We start from the raw sequence: 16,108 nt of genomic DNA on the forward strand, positions 1-16,108 counted from the left end.
TGGACGAGCTGCCTCCCTCTTCTTTCCAACTTGTAGAGACTCATTGCTCGCTGTGATAAACACACTCGGAGATTACATTTCTTGTTCAAACTCATTCTGTTAAATGTTGATCTTCCTGCTGTACTTGATTTTTGAAATGAAAAGGCCTTCAACTGTCAGTACAATAATAAATCACATTTTAAAGCTACAACCACTTTTTTGGTTTTTGGATTTCTGTCTCTGTGTGGTCAGTGAAATAATACTGAGATGTTATAGGTCAAACCTCTGACTTTACTGACCTCAACTTTATAAAAAAAAACGGGCTTATGTAACACTTTATATTAAGGACCTTATAATAAGCACTAGATAATAAGTAATAAGGCCTTTATATAATTTAATATATAACATATGTTAAATCAGACTGTCAGGGCTGCCCCCACAAGCCTCTGTATAATGTGTTCATTATGTATAAAAATTAGAACATATGGTTCTTTTTTGTTGGTTTGCTTTAAACAGCATCCGCTCGCCCCTTTGTTTCTCTTCTACTTTACCTCACCTCTATTTGTTGTATAATTAATCTGAATTTCAAGAAATAAATAACTTTTATTTTACCAAATACAACTGCTTAATGTTACTTTCCTTCCCTACATGAGCTGGGACGTAACAAAGATTATATAAGTTTTAATAATACTATCATAAGCACAAATAATATTACATTATGAGACATTTTTAAGTATGTGTTAACAGTTTATATAATATTTCAGGTCCTCCTGTCCACATGTCAAAGTGTTCCTGACCAAGATCTAAGCCCAAGGATCTACAGTTGAGTTCCTCGATATCAGGGTCTTCTTTGCCAACTCTGGTGGCCAGTCAAAAACACTGACAACAAAAGTTTATTTCAAAAATACTGACATGCACTCCTTCATAAAACAAGTTATCATCCTAGGCATATGTACAGGGGCCTGATCAAGTCCCAGCTGATACGCTTCCACAGAATCTGCACCTTCCCAGATGATGTGAAGGGGGCCACCTGTACTTTGTTTAGTGCGTTGAGGTCGAGGCGCTTCCTCAGCAGCGTCAAAGCGGAGGTCAGCGGCAGCATTAATTAATTTAAATATGATAATACTAACCCCATCCAACTGCCTGATCCGACCCTCGTCCCCATGATGGTTGACATCATTAACTGTGTCAACCTGGCTGCTCAGACATGGCCTCGAACACCCGGATCTGTCTGCAAATGGCTTTATGCGACATTATGATGTTACACTCTCGTTTTTGGAGCTCGAGGGACAGCTCTGACAGTTCTTGTAATGCATCATACATCAGTCCCAAGTTGGTTAGAAACGCATGGGATGATAAGCGCTTTGCCAGTCCATTGTAACTTTCTCTAGTTGCACTATCACGGGTAGGATCCTGGGCTGCCTGCGCAAAATGTCTGTAGAAGGCAGGATAAGTGTGTGCACCCCCTCACTCTTCCGTAATATGCAAAGAGAGATTTTATGGATTTCTTGTCATATGAGAGAAATCACTAACAAAACAGATATCAAAACTGAAGACTAAACAAACTTTAATAATTTACTTAATTATTCTTTGCCTTTTTTATTTGTGACATGGAGATGTAGACAAAGCTGTATTCACTCTGGACAATATCATCCTCCAAATGAATATAATTATAAACTACACAGGAAAAGCAATCAAATTTGGGTTTGGAAGATTATTTCTTTGTTATGCATCTTGGCAATAAATCTTGTACCATTAGAAAGCCTGATTATTTCCTTTTTAAATGGTGTAAGGAACATGCATTTGTAGGATGAGCAGCAGAGCTGAGTTTGTGAGTTGTACCCATGAAAAATTAGCCAAATCTCCTACTTGGTGTTGGTTTGGTGGGTGATTGGATGATTGAAGACTGAAGAAACAAGACATATTGGCAATTTAACAAGTTATTCATTTAACAAACAGGAGCCTCAGTAGTGTGTGGAAGAACCATACACAGCCACAACAGCCTGGCACCTCCTCATCATGCTGGTCACCAGCCTGGTCACACACTGCTGTGGGATGGCATCCCATTCTTCAACCAGCATTTGTCACAAGTGAGTCAACGTGGTGTTCAATGGGGTTGAGGTCAGGACAGCTGGCAGGCCATTCCATCCATCCTCTCCACTCCTAAATATTGGAGGTAGTGTCTGATAAACTTGCTCTGTGGGGGCAAGCTTCATGTTGGAGAACTGAGTTTGGTCCCTGAGTGTGGAGATATAGGATTGCCACTGGTTGCAGAATTTCATCTCGATAATCTCTGCATTGAAATACCTCCAACAATGACAAGCCTCGTTTTTCCAGGGCCTCGTTTTTCCAGATGTTTTTCCAGATGCCGCCCCAAACCATCACACTGCATCCACCACAATGTTACTCTTTTGGTGCAGACAGCAGCACAAATGGGCCTGATGGCGAAAGGCATTGGCAGGCACAATCAGGCACCTGATTGTCAGCAACTGGTGGTACTAGAAGCTCAAAACAAGAGTCAATAGCAACAGCAATGAAAATCTGTTTGGCAGCGTCAGAGAAGATTTGGCAATTTTTTCATGGGCGCAACCCACATACTCAGCTCAGCTGCTCATCACACAAATGCATGTTCCTTACAAATGTGACACTATTTAAAAAGGAAATAATCAGACTTTCCAATAGTATAAGATTTATTGCCAAGAAGCACTGTTACAACAAACAGATAATCTACCAAACACAAATTTCCTTGCATTTTGTACGTAGTTTATATAATTGTATTAACTTTTTTAACCTACTGGCAAAACTTCACATAATATTTTATATTAAAGCCAGAATCCTGGTAGGATCTGAAACATTTGAGCGTTGAGTTTCACTGAACAAAAATAATTAATTAAATGACAGCATAGTAGAAGTAACATTTTTTATATAATAATTGAAATACAACAATTTGGGTTGCAATATAGCTTTTCATGGACACACCTACAGCTATTATTTGGGAATTATTCAATAATAAATGAGCCTCAGTTTTATTGGTATAAGTGTTACTGAACGTAAACCAGTTACTCTAATGAAATATTTACTCCAGACATTTGCAAGTTACAGCAAACAGAAAACGTCTTCTCAGTATATTCTAATTGGAGGAAAGGAAATGATGATTCATGATTTGATTTAAATGTAGCCTTTAACTTTTAATTGGATGAGGCTGCCGAATGGTAGCACAATTATCACAAACCATTATCCCCGCCATTCAGTATGGTAACACTGATGTTGTCATCAACTTTCTGTGAATGTCAGCTGAACAACAGAGTAAACAATAGCTGAATCCACACTCTAGTGGTGATAGTGTTATTCACTCCAATTCTCCAACTTCAACTTGTTTCAAAGCTTGTGACAACCACTGGTGTAAACTTTTGTTCAAACAGTCAGACCCTACATTGAGTTTATAACATTATTAACATATGCTCCATTTTTAGTTTCATTACTGCATTATTTGTTTTTGCTGACTTATTTGTAGACCGGCCATCAATTACAGCAAAGGTCAACAGAATGTTTGCCAGAGCAAGACACAGACCCATGGGCTTTAGAAAGGAATGGAAATGTCCTCACTTAATATTCAACCTTCATGCTCTGCTCCATGATAGATGATGACTGTTGCAAGGTACAGTAGCCATACTCTCGCACTGACTGTTTGACACAATGCCTCTCTCTCTCCATATCTGCCTGAGCCAAAGTCTGATGTATCCTGTGGGCAGCCATTGCCAGGCGACACCTGAGAAGGTGAGGTGGCCCACCACTTCGCCGAGGTCATTAGTAGGGCAACAAGGGCCCTGGACGTTGCCCTCCCAGAGAATCCCTCAGCACCCACCTCTTAGTTTGAGGAGGATGTAGATGTGCGCCCCATACCTGCCCAGGTCCTCCTCCTTGCCTGACTTTAAAGACCTGGTTTGCAAACAGTTTGCCACACCAGCTGCCACAAGTAGGCCTCTACATCATGTAAAAGGCTCTCTGACATGCATGATAAGAGCAGGTTGCCTGCGGGTCACTCCCACCAGTGGACCCAGCTCTTACTCCGCTGGTCTCTCCCTCCAGCTCTGTTCTCGGCAGAGCCACCTGCCCTAGAAGAAAAAGCAGGGTTATGGATGGCCTGCTTGCCAAGCTGCACAGAGCCATGGCTACTGAGGTGTCTGCACATAGATGCATGATCACATACTAATGCTGATACTATTATATACATATGGTTTATATGAAGATACTTGCTTCGTCACGGGCTATTATCTTGATCAATTCCAGGTCAGAGGTTATTTGGATGGGGGTGCCAATGAGCCACCAAGTTGGCACCGCTGCCAGATGTGTAGATGAGAAAATGACTTCTTTTAAATGGATGGACAAGGGGTCAGGTCAAAGGTCAAGCCTTCAGGTGGTCTTTCCGGGGAAAGGAATTTCTTTTGTCTATCTGTTCCTTTGACTCAAGTTACTTTATTGCATGGTTTGGTGCGAGCAGTTTTAATTGTATGTTTTGGGGGCATAACCTACAGTATATAAGGGCTTGTCCCGCATAGGTCGGGAGAGTCTCATCATTCGGCCAGCTCTCCAAGTAACATTTTACTTGTTGCGATACTGAACTTGTTGTAATAAACTTGTTATACAACTAAGACAGTGTCGGCGGACTTTCTCTTCAAACATCTTCAACTGCATCACCACCGAAGATACGACACTACTCAGACTGGCCTGGCTAACACTGGAGCTATTATGTCTCTGTACCTACGTCACCTGTCTTGTCAGGTGCAGGATGGTTCGGGGGGTTCCAGTGTTGTGAGTGAACTTCAGGTGGCTTCCTCATGTCTCTCCTCAGTTATGAAAGAGCAGGCTGAGGCTGCAGGCAGAGCATTGACATTCTTTTGGGTTACTAGACACCACCTGTGGCTGTCTCAGTCCCAGCTCCAGCAGGGGATTGAGACTGCATTTGGGCCAGATGCTGCTAGGCTGTTGCAGCAGGCACAGGAAAGTTTTTGAATACAGCCACAGACATCATGTCAAGAGAGGGCCCACATTCTGGAGAAGGGAGACTCCATGCTCAGGTGGTGGAGCAGATCTAGCGTCACCTCTGGGGTGGGATGCTCTGGCTCACCCATGGCCCCAGAGGCTGTTCTATGCCTTTCCTCTTTTCACCCCTTTCCAGCCTCTCCTCCTAATGTTACAGGTGGCATGGAGAAGGTTGATTCTGGGGGCTCTTTTTTGGCCCCAGATGTCATGGTTCTCAGCAATTCCACAACTCTTGGACGGCGTGCCATGGGAACTCCCACAGCACAGGGACCTGCTGTCTCAGGTGAACAGAACCCTGTTCCACCCCTTCCCAGTGGGGCTCAGGTTGGTGGCCTGGCCCCTAAGAGGGACAGGCTCCTGGTGCTAGGTCTTCCAGTGCCAATGGTGAGGACTATACAGGAAGCACTGGCACCATCTACTAGGATGGCCTACTCGTATCGATTGGAGGTGTTTTCCATTTGATGTGGGACCCACCAGGTGGACCCCTACTCAGCCATGGCCCAGGACATCCTGCTGTTGATTTTGCGGTTCCTGAAAGGCACACAGCGGCTTACAGTTCACAAGACTAGACCTACAGTCCCTCCATGGGATCTAGAGGTGGTTCTTGATGCACTCAGGCACCCTCCCTTCGATCCCCTCGGGACTGCAGAGTTGAAATGGGTTTCCCTTTAAGACTGCATTTCTGCTGGCCATAACCTCCACCATGAGGGTATGTGAGCTCCAGGCACTGTCGGTCCACAGTGACTGCTGCAGGTTCTCACCAGACTAGTCAAGCGCGGTCCTCCACCCCAACCCAGCTTTCGTGTCCAAGGAACCGAGGACCTTCTGTCCGGAAGTGCTTTTCTCACTATTTTAAGGTTTTCTTTTAATGATATCATCAACATTTCCCAACACAAACATGGCAAAGTGATGATAACTCAACAATAAAATAGCTTGCTGTTGTAGGCCTCAGTATGATTTTTTTATCCTTCTATTATGAGAAAGAAACTTTCATTTTTATGTTTTGGATAGCAGAAAGGCCAACACTACCCATAATGTTCGTAATGACCACCGACGATTTGTCACGCCCCTAGACGTCGGATACTGATGCAAAAGGTATCCTTCCACGTCTGTATGAAACACTCTGGGTTCTCAATCCATGTGGCTACTGCAGCATTAGCTATTTAATCCACCGATGATGGATTTAATTTATTACAAACATTAAAGGAGTTGCACTTTGCTAATATTGTACGCCTGGTTCAAAATAGCCTCACATGGTGTGTAATGTTAAAAAGCAGTTTTTATGCAATAAGACTTCTGCTAGCTCTGTAAAAACCAATAATGCTAATGTTAATTGCTAATATTGTTAAACGGAGTGCAAACATTGAAAATCATTTTGATTGCTTTCGTTATGTGTTTGTTTATGTCACTGAGTTCCGTCAAAATCTCTTTCCCCTTTAGTTTGAAAAATGAATGATTCAGAGGATCTTGAGTTGGAGGAAGAGTTTCAGGGTGCCAACGAACTCCTTCAGGATATGGAGGGTAACATTATTTTTAAAAGTGATGTAGGGAAACACTTCTTTAAGAGGGAACACTCAAAGCTGACTTTGGTACCTCCATTAGCACATTTCTACAGCATGTCCAGCTTTATTACTAAAAATATAATGTATATTATTTCTGTGAAATTGGCTCCATTAACTGTTAAGATGTTTGATAATCTTTGCTTTAATCATGGACTGTATTTTAAGTGATGCATTTGTTTCTTGTTAATTGCGTAGAATGAGGCACGGAGGAACCTGAACCAAAACTAGTGCGACAGACAGGGAGATGTTATTCCTCAAAGGCAGTCATCCAGTCGAAGTACTAGTGGCAGGCCACATGGTTAATATTCATCCTCACAACTTTTGTTCATCAAAGACTTTCAGTAAGTAAATATTCTTCAATCTCCTTTTTTCAGTGTCAACTGATCAGCACCAATGTCCAGGTAAAGCCATGACATTTATTTTGGGATAAAGTCCCTCAAATTAGTGTGGTGTAGGTATGTTTGTTACTGACTGCCCCCTTTCATATGAAGTGGAGTGGACTGGACTAGTGTCTTCTCCACAGCACCCGATTTGGTCTCAATCAGTCACTTGCCACCTGTATTTGCTTTAAAAATAATGTTATTATTTCCTTGTTTAACACAGAACAGTCCAGATGTGAAGCACCTAGTTATGATGTCACCAGTGTCAACCCAACAGGTACTTTACCTACTTGGATATGTTGTAATTTAATTTCAAGTTGACTTGTATAGTTGTTCTTGAATTAGGCACTATAGACTGTTGTGCATTCATAAGCCAAACCACCTACAGCAGGGGTGTCAAACTCATTTTGGTCCAGGGGCCGCATACAACTATATATGAGCTCAAGGGGGCCGGAGCACAAAAAAAAAGATCACAAAAAAATATATAGATAAAAAAAATGTGCAATACAAAAATCTTTTTTATTTAAAGAATGTTTCTTCAATAAAATAAAAAGTAACAACCTGAGGCTTTAAAGGTTAAGTGCAATTTCAAGTTGTGCAGTAACAATATCACAATAGTTCACACAACGTGCAAAAAAGCTCAAACAATGTTTGTCATATCTCACAGCAGAGCTCATAGCAGAGCAAGCAGATGGCATGGAAGGCATGAGCTTGGATTATTTTAACAATATAGCTTTGAACAATAAGAAAAAAAAATGTAAGAAATGTTCTAGGTTACATCAATGACAGAAATCCAAGCCAAGTTAGACCTCCAGTCTCCCCAAAATAATAAAAAAGTATATTTTTCCAAAACACCTGTTGTAGTATGACCACAGGAAGACTGTTGATGTGTGGAGTAATTTTGGAGTCATAATAAAGCATAACAGTGGAGTTATTGATTAATATTTTTAATAAAAAATCATCAAAATTTAGCAAAACCTGTTTTCTCCAAAACAGCTGTTGTAGTTTGACCATGAGGAGACTGTTGACGTGTGGAGTGATTTTGGAGTCTCCATACTGTATAACAGTGGAGTTATTGATTTTTGTTTGCAGCGTCTCTCTTGGAACTGAAATTTGCAGACGTTCCCTGCGCACTCGTCAGGCCGCTGGCTGCTCGTAGAGATCAATGTTAAGCGTCCAGCTCGAAGGACGGCTTGTTCTTTTACAAAACGGGTTTTTGGTTCTTGTAGCTCGTAGTATATGCTATTACGATGTGAAAGAGGCACCATTTGTGTTTGAACTAGTGATGGGAATTTCTGGGTTCTTTTGGCTCTGCTTACTATAAGAAGCCGGCTCTTTCGGCTCCCTTACATTTTATTAATTGGTTTTATTAATTAATAGTTATTATTATTATTATTATTATTATTGCTGTTATTATTATAATTTTATATTTTTAAATGTTATTATATTGTATTTTTGACATTGTAAAGCACTTTGGTCAGTGCATGCTGTGTAAAAATGTGCTATATAAATAAAACTTATTTACTATTTAATTAATTTACCAAAATAATGCAAAACTGCCTGAAAAAATGAATTACTAATGTAAAATACATACGTGACATCAAATGTTTATCCTTTATGGCTTTATTTTACAAACACACCCAACCTTGAAAAAATGCCACAAAATAAATTATAAAGTATAAAAATAAAGACCTAATTAGGCAAACTTTTAACTTTTTTGAACACAAGTGCCACTTGAGCACTGTTTGTCGTTTTTTCTCGGTCTCCCATCTCCCTCCTGTCCTCCGAGAGCGCTGTGTGTGTGTGTGTGTGTGTGTGTCTGTCACCCCTGCCGTGGATGCTGCTATACATCTTGACATATTACGTGCAGCTTTCACACAAAAAAAGTGGAGAATTTTTTTTTCCTCTAGTTTTATTTTCCTCCACTTGTTTGGGGGGTCCGGTTCTTAGAACCGGATCGTTCGCGACCGACACATCACTAGTTTGAACAACGTTTCGCCTCTTACTTATTATATTATTATAAACACATAGCTTTCCCATTCATCTCCGTGAAAAAATAGGAATTTGTCCATTTTTCCTGGACGATCCGACACTCAGTGTCTACCTTTCTCTTTTTCGACAGCGACATTTTTCCAACGAGGGTGTCAAGATTGAAAAAAAGTGTCTACCTGCTCTCAAAGAACCAAGCCTTCATGAGCGCCCACTCTAGTGAGCGGCGGCTACACATGCGGTGTTAAGCTAACCGGTGCACACAGAAGTGCCACGCAGCGGTGCATCACGATATTATAAAAAAATGTAATAAAATTATATTTTATTAAAAATGGGCCGCATCTTTGACACCCCTGACCTACAGTATTTGGTTTATTTTGTGGCAGAGTTTCTTTATTTCTTCATTTCTTCATTTTTTCTGTTAGTGCCTTAAACTGAAGTGCTTCGTCAGGAGCTCCTTCAGTTGTTGTTGGATGGAAAAGAGGACACAGCAGTGATTTGTGAGACATCGTCTGAGTTGGTGGCTACTGGCTGGGAGATCAGAAACACTGTGTCCTTGCAAAAGTGGAAAGAGGCCAGGCCTTCTCTTATCGACAATATGTTAGCTACTCTGGATCCACTGTGTGTGTCAGTGTGGCAAACAAGTTGTTGTGAGGTGTCTGGACTGCCTGCCTCTCCCATTCCTTTGTGAGGACTGTGATATTGCAGTTCACACACGCTTGGTCCTGCACAGAGAGGCAGTAACAGGAGAGTTTTTGCAGCCTTTATCAGAGTTTCACCAGCAAACAGGTACAGTTTTTAAGTCCTATGCATTCCTTTCAATGTACTATAAAATTTTTGTTTTTATGTGTTTTATGTTAGTTACCTGTGCAAAGGCCAGACCGTGTGTGTGGCTGCTCAGCAGGTAACATTGATGTTTCACCTGGCAGAATTGTGGTTCTTGTAACCATAAATGGTAAGTGGCCTTTTTGTCACACACTACATACACAATAGACACAGGTTTTGGTGCATATTGTCAATGCCATCTTGTTTGGAATTATTCTTGGTCCATGGTATATGTGGGCATCTGTCAAACGGATTTGGATTTACCAGACTGCTTTGAAAACAACATGAAAAAAACATCTTTGTTGAGCCTTGACTACATTTTGTTTTCAGCTTGTAATATCTATAAATGATAAAAACCAGGTCAAAATATGTTGCTCCTTGGTGGCTTAGGTGCTGTTGACCTTAACCTATTACTTAATTTATTAACTTATTCTTATTCTTCCTCAAGGCTGTTATACCCTTGCACTGCCAGTGGTGAGCTGCACCAGCTGTGGCCTAACATGGTCCCCCTCAGTTAAGGACATCCAGGGTAGTGGATATTGGCCTGGCACCTTAAATTTCTGCACCCTGTTTTTAACTGATGTCTTTCAGTCTTTCTATGACATTAAGAAGGTTGCACTTAAGGCATTTGTCAAAATTCTGGATGAGAGAACAGGCCACTTCGGAAGAGTGAGTTTCAAAATTTGCCAAGTTTAAGGAAATGTGTTTATGATGACTGTCCTTGAATATTCTGTTTTGTTTGTCCTCTACTTAAAAGACTGGCAAAATATCATGATACTTTCAGTAAAAGCTTCTTGGAGTGGAATGCTGTAAAATTTGAGGTGGACAAGATATGCAAGGAGACATGTTTTAGCCTCCCTGCCTGCACCCCAGACATGCTTGCAGTCCCCCCAGATTGCATTCTCTTCACATTAGATATTGATAGTTTGTACACTAATATTGACACAGACAAAGGCATTCAAGCTGTAAAAAATATCTTCATTAAATATCCAGACAAACATAGGCCAGTAAAGGAAACTCTACAATTACTGGAAATTAACCCCAGAAGCAATGACTTTGAATTTGACATCAATTTCTACCTACAAATTAAAGGCACTGCCATGCTTTGAGGATGTTGATAGAGAAGTACAGAGAAGGTCAGAGGGAGCTGCACTGTGTCTTTGTAGATCTGGAGAAAGCTTGTGACAGGGTGCCCAGAGAGGAACTGTGGTATTGTATGAGGAAGTCTGGAGTAACAGAAGTATGTTAGAGCGGTGCAGGACATGTATGAGGGCTGTAAGACAGTGGTGAGGTGTGCTGTAGGTGTGACAGAGGAGTTCAAGGTGGAGGTGGGACTGCATCAGGGATCAGATCTGAGCCCCTTCTTGTTCGCTATGGTGATGGACAGGCTGACAGACGAGGTTAGACAGGAATCTCCATGGACTATGATGTTTGCAGATGACATTGTGATCTGTAGTGAGAGCAGGGAACAGGTGGAGGAGAAGCTAGAGAGGTGGAGATTCGCCCTGGAGAGGAGAGGAATGAAGGTTAGCCGCAGCAAGACGGAGTACATGTGTGTGAATGAGTGAGGTTACAGGGAGAAGAGATAAAGAAGGTGGAGGATCTTAAGTATTTAGGGTCAACAGTCCAGAGCAATGGAGAGTGTGGAAAAGAGGTGAAGAAGCGTGCGCAGGCAGGTTGGAACGGGTGGAGAAAAACATTTTCATGGCAGAGTGGGAGACCTCCGCCCTGGCATCCTGCAAACATAAACCAACACATTATAGTAGATATTTAGATGACATTTGGGGGGTCTGGCTCCATTCCATGGAGGAATTCGATCAGTTGCCTTAAATAATCATAACCCGTCCATTAAAATAAAATCCACCACCACATTGGTCGACTTCCTGGATACAGCTACATCACAGGGGACAAATTTTCAACAAAACAACAAATTAGACATCAAAGTATTCTTTAAAGAAACAAATACCCACGCTCTGCTTCACAAAACCAGCTACCATTCAAAACACACATAAAGGATTACTGAAATCACAATTATTACGGTTCCACAGGATCTGTACTCACAAAAGCAATTTCATGATGGCCACAAAAACGCTCTTAAGAGCATTAGCCGCCAGGGGCTATGTTTGCTCCTTTAGAAGGGAGGCCCTCAAAACCTTCCTGGAGACACGGACGACAGAGACGGGGGAGCTCCTCCCTTTCGTCACCACTTATTCCAGAGCTGCAATTGAACTAATCAGAAAAATCAAAGACAGCTTTAATAACAAAATTATTCATCTGGAGAACACAAAACCATAGCTTTAAAAAAAATAAATAAATAAAAATAAAACAAATCTCCAAGACGACCTGGTGAAAGCCAAAATTAAACCGCTGACCACCTCTAAACCCAGGGGTCAGGGGGAATTACTCACGTGGATACGCAGTCATACAAACAAAACAGTCTTCAAGACTATGACCCGGGGAAATCCCCATTCCAAAAATTGTGTGTACCTGATTCAGTGTCAGACATGTGGGCTTCAATATGTTGGGGAAACCAAAAATACACTCCAATGTTTCACCCACCCCTCCTGGAGCTGCCACCTTATCGCGGTGGAGGGGTTTGCGTGTTCCAATGATCCTAGGAGCTATGTTGTCAGGGGCTTCATGGCCCTGGTAGGGTCACCCAAGGCAATCAGGTCCTAGGTGAGGGTCCAGACAAAGCGCAGCTCAATTTCCCCTGGCTGACCGGAGCTGTGGCCGTAAGGTGGTTGGTGCCTGTCAAGGCGCCGGAGCTGTGGCCGTAAGGTGGTTGGTGCCTGTCAAGGCGGCGGCCTCCGAACCCGCTGGTGGACACCGGTGGTGAGGTATGCCGTCAAGCTGAAGAAGGAGTCGTACAGAACCTTTTTGGCCTGTGGGACTCCTAAAGCAGCTGACGGGTATTGACGTGCCATGCGGAGTGCGGCCTCGGCGGTTGCGGAGGCAAAAACTGGGGGCATGGGAGGAGTTCGGTGAGGCCATGGAGAACGACTTTCGAACGGCTTCGAGGAGGTTCTGGACCACCATCCGGCAGCTCAGGCGGGGGAAGCAGTGCACTGTCACTGTTCAGTGGGGGCGGGGTGCTGCTGACCTCGACTGGGGACGTCTTGGGTCGGTGGAGGGAATACTTGGGGTCCCCCTGGAAGAGCTGGATGAAGTGGCCTGGAAAGGGAAGTCTGGGCTTCCCTGCTGAAGCTGCTGCCCCGCGACACGATAAAAAAAAGCTTAAAGCGGGACGGGAGAAGACGACGACGACGACGACGTTTCACCCAACATAGATACAATATCCTTAGACGGAGGGACACACACACACACACACACACACACATACACACACCCCCCTCGTCTGCCATTTTATCTACCATGGATGGTTGTCCGGGCCACAGTCATCCAGAGGAATCCAGATTGGAACACCGCCCAGAGAGCCCAAACTGAACGATTAGAAAAATTGTTAGAAAATTGGGGACAATTTACCCCAAAGGCCTCAATCTAAAATAGGGCTCACCTGACCCAGAGCAGGATGGCCATGCATTGAGACTCACCCACTCTCCATGTCCTAACCCATGTGTCTGCTGTGTTTTTACTAACATTTAAATTTCCGTTACTATGCATGAACTATGATTTTAACTTATCTTATGGATTTTCTTATCTTTTGATTTGTTATGTTATTAATATCAAACTTATTTTATTTATGTATTTATTGATTTATTTAATTAAGTGTATTTAATTAATTAGTTAATTAACCAATTAATTAATTAATTAATTATCAAATCCACAGAGGGGAATCACTTTTTAATCATTTCCCAAATCTAGGGCTCAAATTGCGGAGGGGATCCCCTCCCCTAAGGAATGTTCCTTTGATTGTCTTACCTGAAAATAAAACTGCTCACCCCAACCTTTGTTTCCACCATATCCATTTTATGATTTTTTAATATTGGTTTTAAAAAGGGACTGTATTTTAGCACTTAATTTTAATCAGATGTTAGCTTTTTTTTTTTTTAAACACACATTCGATTACTTCACTTTGATTTTATTGAAGTCTTTCATTTACACCTGCACTTATTTGTACTGTTTTATAGTGTGTTTTCCTTTTCTTTCCTTGTACATGTGCGCGTGCATACACACACACACACACACACACACACACACACATACATACATACATTTGATTGTTTATAGCACTTATGTGATCCCTTAGACCACTATTATATGAAATATAATATATATAACTATAAATACATATGTTCAGCTTACTCTATTATATCCATTTTTTTTATAAAGAACAAAGCACCCGACAAGGATGTGGGCACTTTGAACTGGGAGAGGTATCTTGGAGAACAGGAGTGACCTTGTTAAAGAATGATACTCCCGCTGCTTCACTTGAGTAGTGGCCACTGAGTTTTTACTTTTTTAACCACGATCCTCCACAGTTCCTTTATTGCTTTTTTTAAATTTTATTTTATCTTTTACCTTCCTTCTTACCCTTTTTTAACCAGTCTCTGTGTAATTAAGTATCTTTTATACATTTTTCCCATGTGCCTGTGCCCTTCACAAAGCTTATGATAAGCATTGAGGCTGCTTATTTTAGTATTAGTTTGTCAAATACATCCAGAGACAGACAAATCATGTAAGCTGTCAATATATATTTTTGTTAATGTTGTCATGATGCTATGTACTTTACAAGTATATTAATGTATACCTAATTGTGTCACCATAAAACTATGTACACTACTGCAGACAAACATGATCCATTTTATTTAGTGTCATCAGTGCGGTCCTGGGGAGATATGAGGTCTTGTGTGAACGTGACTTGAGGTCCAGCTGATTCTATATGAAAGTTTCTCCCTGATAGGGCTTAATCATGGCATGTCTTTTAGGGCTTAATCATGTCATATGTCTTTTAGGGCTTAATCATGTCATGTCTTTTATGTTATAATCCTTGAATGTATAGGTCCCAGGAAAAGGGTTGTGTGGAACTTCATCTTGGACTGTGGCAAAGGAGTCATCAAAAAAGTCCACTGGGAAATTAGATGAAGAGAACCTGGAAAGAGTCCTCCTTGCTGCATTAAATATGTTTCGAGGGAAGATCTTTGCTTACCCTCTGTTTCTCCAGAGGAAGTTGGCAGCTAGTGTCCCGGAACATTACGTTCCTTTGCTCCGATGTGGCATGCAAATATTTCCCATATTTAGCCAAGGTGGCTCAGCAGTGGCCTGAGATGAGGAACCTCTTGTCCATGCGTCCTTTCCTCTCCGTCAAGCATGCAAAGGCTCACACCTGAAAATGTGAGGTATACTGCAGCTTTCTATAAATCAAATGGGGAGGTGCGTTTTAGGATGGAGCTGGTTCAACAGTTGGAGAAGAGGGTGAGCAAGTAAACAGTTTCCTGTCTAGGGCGGCCATCACAACCAAGTACACGTCTAAAGCAGGTCTGTGTGTGTCTGTGAGTGTGAGATTCCACTCAGTCTCCTGCTCATTAATCATAATTTGTTTACACTAACTGAAATGTAGGGTGAGCAGACCAGTGTTGGGTATAGTTACTTTGGAAAGTAGTGAATTAGGTTACAACATTACCATCAATTAAAAGTAATCCATTACATCAGTGTTTTTCAACCTTTTTTGAGCCAAGGTAATTTTTTTTTAATTGAAAAAAATCATGAGGCACACCACCAACCAAAAACGTTAAAAAATGATACCCTATAGCCGCCTATATTAACAATATAGTCATTCTTATCAAAGTGTCTTGAATAGGAATCAAATAAACACAAAAAACTATTTTATCATCTTTTATACTTCTTTTAAATAAAAAAGTGCACTTAACATGTCCACTTCAGAAATACAGCTGGAACCTGAAATGCCACAACAATGTGGTCTATAACTTAAAACTTAAGATAGTAGAAAACTTCTTAGCAGTTAGAACTTAGAAAACTTCAAAGTGTTTTGCAAATGCTAATTCTGTCCAAAAGCATTGTTAGCAGGAATACAGAAAATAATGCTTATTCTGACAGAAGCAACAATATTTGGGAAAGATCTCATTGTTCCACACTGAGAAATATCAAGAGTTTCATGTATGAAATGTCAATCTCAGTGTATTTTACTCATTTAGTGTGAAACCTGTGCCTGTTTGGATGAACACAGAGCTGATATCCTGGCGGGAATTGAAGAAAGACAGACACGAAGCTCTTCCTCAACAGATCTCAGTCTCTCTCTGTTTTTAGTTGCAGCAGTGTGAACATTTTGCCATTTCTTGGTGAGTGGGAACATTTCAAGGTTGCCACTTTCCACATGTTGTTGCCAGAGGTGCACCTTTGAATGGAATC

Source organism: Larimichthys crocea, chromosome XX (genome assembly GCF_000972845.2).
Source record: "Larimichthys crocea isolate SSNF chromosome XX, L_crocea_2.0, whole genome shotgun sequence".
Lineage (NCBI taxonomy): Eukaryota > Metazoa > Chordata > Actinopteri > Sciaenidae > Larimichthys > Larimichthys crocea.